At 44.3% G+C, this 5,794-nt stretch overlaps 1 protein-coding gene across 2 annotated transcripts in view; it reads right to left on the bottom strand.

Moving 5' to 3' along the window:
* Nucleotides 1-5,794, bottom strand: part of ADIPOQ (adiponectin, C1Q and collagen domain containing) — a 13,627-nt gene that overhangs the window by 5,763 nt on the left and 2,070 nt on the right. Inside the window, exon 2 of one of the 2 annotated variants that reach the window (XM_011961588.1) lies at nucleotides 4,737-4,787. The exons of the other annotated variant lie outside the window; for it this stretch is intronic. The gene's annotated coding sequence lies outside the window, so the exon portion shown is untranslated. The remainder of the gene's footprint in view (nucleotides 1-4,736; nucleotides 4,788-5,794) is intronic. 2 annotated transcript variants of the gene reach the window in all.

Here is a 5,794-nt window from a genome sequence, read left to right as displayed (position 1 = left end):
GATGGTCTCGATCTCCTGACCTCGTGATCCGCCCGTCTCGGCCTCCCAAAGTGCTGGGATTACAGGCTTGAGCCACCGCGCCCGGCCAAAATTTCACTCTTTAATGTAGCTCTGATTTTTTGTTTTGATGTAAGCTGTGACCTAAGGTACTCAAATGATTTCTCCCCACTTGAAGACTAGCTGTTACAACAACTTTAATTGCATTTTTTCCTTCACTATAGATCTGATGCATTATTTATCAAACATCAGGTTCTAATATGATCTTGTAAGTAAAGTAACAATTGAGAATGAAATGGCAGACAGAGAGAAGAGAGACAGAAACAGCAACAGAACCAGGTGCAGTCAGACTCAGGTGCTGCCCTTTCAGGTGTCATGAGTCTTTAAGACCCGCTACTATCATTTATATGTACATTTGTCGCCCTCTACTGAATTTGAAGAGTTCAGGAGCGTGTTCTCAATAGCTGCTGGAAATCAAATGAGAAACAGCTTAGGTTTGACTAGTCTCAAGATAAGAAAAAAGAGGTGAAGCTACATGAGAAGCCAAGGAGAGACCAGCAAAGCCCCTTTTATATTTTAGGAGAATTCTTGTTCTGAGACTTTAAAGATTTCACGCATCTTTAAACTTCCTGACGGCTTGCCAGCTCTGCCTTTTCTTGTTATGGCTTCGGCAATAAAACTGAGAAGAACTTTGAGCTCCATGCGTGTTTTTCTCCAGAAATGGGAAGAATCTGTGAGGCTCCATCCTTTTCCACTGGGAAAAAGGAGGAGAGGAGAGAATCCAGAATATGTGAACGGGTGGAGGCAGCTAAAGAAGGCCCCAGAGATAAAGGGTGACTGGGGGCTTACCCCAAAACCTTGGAGAGAGGACAAACTCAGGGGTCTGTGGAGTTTTCTGGCTCCTCCCCCTTTGATAAAAATAAAGATCCCTTTCTCCTACCTTAAGGGAACACCCTTTGTGCCCACATTTCAGTATTATGGACAGATTTCTCCACTAATAGGTGCAATCAGCCTAGGTTCCATGACAGTGGCATGGGGTAGAGGTGCTGGAAATACAAGAGCAGGATGAGCACAGGAGCCTCGGAAATTTCCAAGACTAAGAATGGACTCTGATTGAAAAGGAAAGTTGCATTCCAACTTAATTCTGAGTGGGAAATCGGCAATTAATAACAATTGAAGACCAGTGCAAACATGCCTAATTTTCAAAAAAAAATTCTTTCAGAATTATTTGTTTTCTTTTTTATTTTACTTATTTATTTATTTGGAGACGGAGTCTTGCTCTGTCGCTCGCATCTTGCCCTCTCCAAGTCTCAGGTTCTCCTACATGTTAGAGTCAAAAGCAGGGCTTTGGGAAGACTAAGTAGAATAAGTTTTAAAAATACCACATGAAAATTGTACTCCAAGAAACCCTCACCAATGTCAGCGTTCTCATGTTCCTCACCTCACATAATCCCGTTTAGCGGATTAGGAAGCTGACACTAGAAAGTTCTGTGTAACGCTTTGGGAGGCACCGTGACATGATAGAAAGCTCACTGATTTAGAAGTCAGAACAGAGTCTCTCAGGGATCATTTCCTTAATCTCTCAGTTTCCTCATCTCTAAAGTTGGGGGCATATATATAAAATTACAAACATATAAAAATATCTGTTTTTTTAGATATTGCCATTGCTACACTTTGTTTCCCTCCCTCCCTCCCTGCCTCCTTTCCTTCCTTCCTTCTTTCCTTCCTCTCTCTCTCTCTCTCTCAGGTGGAGTCTCGCTTTGTGGGCCAGGCTGGAGTGCAGTGGTGCCATCTCAGCTAACTGCAACCTCCGCCTCCCGGGTTCAAGCGCCTCCTGCCTCACCCTCCCAAGTAGCTGGGATTACAGGCATCCACAGCCACACCCGGCTAATTTTTTTGTATTTTTAGTAGAGATGGGATTTCACCATGTTGGCCGGGCTGGTCTCAAACTCCTGACCTCAAGTGATCCGCCCACCTCGGCCTCCCAAAGTGCTGGGATTACAGGCGTGAGCCACTGTGCCCAGCCTGTTACACTCTATTTCTATCAAAAAAAAAATTATTACTAAGTAATATTGAGTACTATGATCTAAAACTCAATTATGCCTATAAAGAAAACTTTTACATGGATCAAGAAGCTAAATCTCAAGTGTCACAATTCTTTGCCTTTGTAAAATGCTATTTGTTGTGTCCCTGTGGACTTAGCATGGCACCAAAAGTTCCTAAGTCTCAACTCTGTTATGTGTCCTTTAGTAACTCAGGCATCTGCTTAATTATTTTTGGTGACAAAGCTTTTGGCAACGAAGGAGTTACGCAGCTAAGTACACCCTTGAAATGTCATTTAAAAAAATTTGAGATTGTATGATTAGCTGTACAGTTAGAGCAATAAAAAATCCAGGCAGACCTTCTGATTCACCATAATCAATTTAAGATTTCTTAATATTTCTTTCCTGGCAGCATACAAAAAGGCAAAATTAATAAACAACATAGTTGCTAAATAACAAATTTTGTTACTTTTTATAAAATAAAGAGATCTATTTTATCTGTATTAAAACTAAAATTTTTGCGGACTTTTAAAATTTTTGAAAATACTGAAACCCTTTCCTCCCTTGGTATCTCATTCAATTCTCACAACTATTTTGAGAGACAGGAAATTAAACTCTGGTCTTCAGAACCCAGTAACAGACTCTTAGACATAGTCCAGGAGGAGAAAAGTATTGTGGTCACACATCCTGCTTTTCAATATTCCACCCCATGGGGTGAGGGATACAAGAAAAAAGTAGCATAAAAAGACTTCCACTGTAATCTCAGCACTTTGGGAGGCCGAGGAGGGAGGATCACCTGAGGTCTGGAGTTTGAGACCAGCCTGACCAACATGGTGAAACCCTGTCTCTACTAAAAACACAAAATTAGCCAGGCAGGGTGGTGCATGCCTATAATCCCAGCTACTCGGGAGGCTGAGGCAGGAGAATTGCTTGAACCTGGGAGGCAGCAGTTGCAATGATCTGAGATCGCACCGTTGTACTCCAGCCTGTGCAACAAAAGCAAAACTGTATCTCAATTAAAAAAAAAAAAAAAAGAAAAAAAAAAACTTGCAGATTATGAAGCAAGTGACCTGGCTTCTAGTCTAGGCTTCACCTAACTCTCTGGGTGAATTTCCAGCCTTCATTCAACCTCCCCAACTTCATGTTCTTTGCCTATAAATGTGGGACAGTAATCCTCATTTAACCTATTTCACAATAGCATTGTGAGAACCAATTGATAGAAAGTATGAATAAGTATTTTATAAGCTCATGAAGTGTTCCACACGTAAGTGAAGAGAAAGGAAGCAAACAAATATGTACGGACTACACAGCCATCACCCCTTTAACCTCAATGTGACCACACAACTCCCGGAGGTAGGATGCAATTCCCACAGAAGAAATCCGAGGACCAAACAGGTTCAGTAATTTCTGCCCAAAGATATCAAGTAAAAGAGGGCAGAGGTGCGATCTGAAGTCCAAATGGCTGTTCTGGTTTTCTCCTGCACTGGCTTTCCTGGCAAACCTCACACAGGCATGGATTTGTCTGCCGTTAAAATTATACAAGGGGATGACCATGATGTTCTTGGGATCCTCAAGGGCCGTACTGTGATTGTTTATCTTCGTGTTAAAATGTATGAGAAATTTCACTTTGACCTACTGGAATTTCAGTTGCAACAGCAGAATCCTGCGAAATGCAGGGACAGGGTCCCCTCTGGGACTGGCAGGAAGCAGAGCTGTATGGGGGAAAGAGGTCACCAAACCTGGTGCCAATTCTTCCAGCAGAAAAGAGCATTAAAGCACACAGAATTGGCCAGGCACAGTAGCTCACGCCTGTAATCTCAGCACTTTGGGAGGCTGAGATGGGTGGGTCACATGAAGTCAGGAGTTCAAGACCAGCCTGGCCAATATGGCAAAACCCCGTCTCTACTGAAAATACACACACAAAAAAAAGATAGCTGGGGGTGGTGGCGCCTGCCTGTAATCCCAGGTACTCAGGAGGTTGAGACATAAGAATCGCTTGAGCCTGGGAGGCGGAATTTGAGGTGAGCTGCACTCCAGCCTGGGTGACAGAGCAAGACTCTGTCTCAAAACAAAGCATACAAAATCCTCAAATGTCAAAAGGGGCCCCCCAAATCACTTCCCTCCTGCCTTGCTTTTACAATTGGGAAGGCTGAGGGGAAGGAGTAGGAATGCACTATAGAAGCCAGCTCCCATGCTAGATTTTACACACTATTTATTTTCATCTTTACAATAACTCCATGAAGGAAAGAAATGACCCCAACTTTAGAGATGAGGAAACTGACAGATTAAGGTAACGATCCCTGAGAGACTCCGTTCTGACTTCCAAACCAGTGAGCTTTCCATCACGTCACAGGGCCTCCGAAAGCATCACACGGAGCTTCTCAGACTCAGCTTCCTAATCCGCTAAATGTGATCATGTGAGATGAGGAACATGAAAACACTGACGCTGGCGCGAGTTCCTTGGAATGTAATTTTCATAAGGCATTTTCAAAATTGATTTTACTTAATCTTCCCATAGCCCTGCTTTTGACTCTAACATGTAGGAGAACCGGAGACTTGGAGAGAGAAAGATGCTAGCTAATTCAACCACTGGATTGAATTATATCAAACTCCCATTTTTAAAAGTCAAAATAGGCTGGGCACAGTGACTCATGCCTGTAATCCCAGCACTTTGGGAGGCCAAGGTGGGTGGACTACCTGAGGTCAGGAGTTTCAGACCAGCCTGGCCAACATGGTGAAACCCCGTCTCTACTAAAAATACAAAAATTAGTCGGGCATGATGGCGGGCGCCTGTAATTCCAGCTACTTGGGAGGCTGAGGCAGGAGAATCACTTGAACCCATGAGGCAGAGGTTGCAGTGAGCCGAGATTGCGCCACTGCACTCCAGCCTAGGCGACAAGAGTGAAACTCTATCTCAAAAATATAAATAAATAAATAAAAATAAATAAAAGTCAAAATGGAGAATATTGGCAGTTTCACACGGTGCAACCCAATAATAAATGGCATAACCAGGAATCAACTCAGCTTTGCCTAGCTCCCAGGAGTTTTGCCCGAGAGCCTTCACTCAGCCCTGGGAGAGCTGTCAATATCCCCATGCCCAACACACACACCTACCCGCACCCGTACACACACCTCCACCTACGCACGTGCACACCCACACACCACATCCACACATCCACACACATATGCACCACCCCCCCACACACATACACACCCATCCACATGAGCACACGCACACACACACACACACACGTACTCTCAAGGAACTAATAAAACAGAGCATCCCCCACCACCACATTTTTAGGATAAGTCTCTCTCCACATGATGGCATTTCTGATGGAAATTCCTGATTGACAGCATCTACTCTCCAAAAGACATCACCTCTTGACTTTAGCCGTATGGCTGGGACCACCGGTCCGCTGGCTTGACTTTAGCCGTATGTCTGGGGCCACCGGTACACTGGCTTGACAAGGAGTAGTGGAAAGTTTGTCCCTACAGCCACCTTAAAAAGAGCAAGGATATAATCCCAGACCTTTGGGAGGCTAAGATGGGAAGACTGCTGAGCCCAGGAGTTTGCGGCCAGCCCAGCCAACATAGTGAGACCCTGTCTGTACAAAAAATTTTTAAAAATTAGGCAGGCATGGTGGCACACACCTGTAGTCCCAGCTACTCGGGAGGCTAAGATGGGAGGGTCACTTGAGCCCAGGAAATCGAGGCTGCAGTGAGCTGCGATTGCACCACTGCACTCCAGCCTG

The sequence above is a fragment of the Colobus angolensis genome, unplaced genomic scaffold, assembly GCF_000951035.1.
Source record: "Colobus angolensis palliatus isolate OR3802 unplaced genomic scaffold, Cang.pa_1.0 Scaffold56, whole genome shotgun sequence".
Taxonomy (NCBI): domain Eukaryota; kingdom Metazoa; phylum Chordata; class Mammalia; order Primates; family Cercopithecidae; genus Colobus; species Colobus angolensis.
Note: the sequence above shows the minus strand (reverse complement) of the source record. Positions and strands in the feature narration are given on the sequence as shown.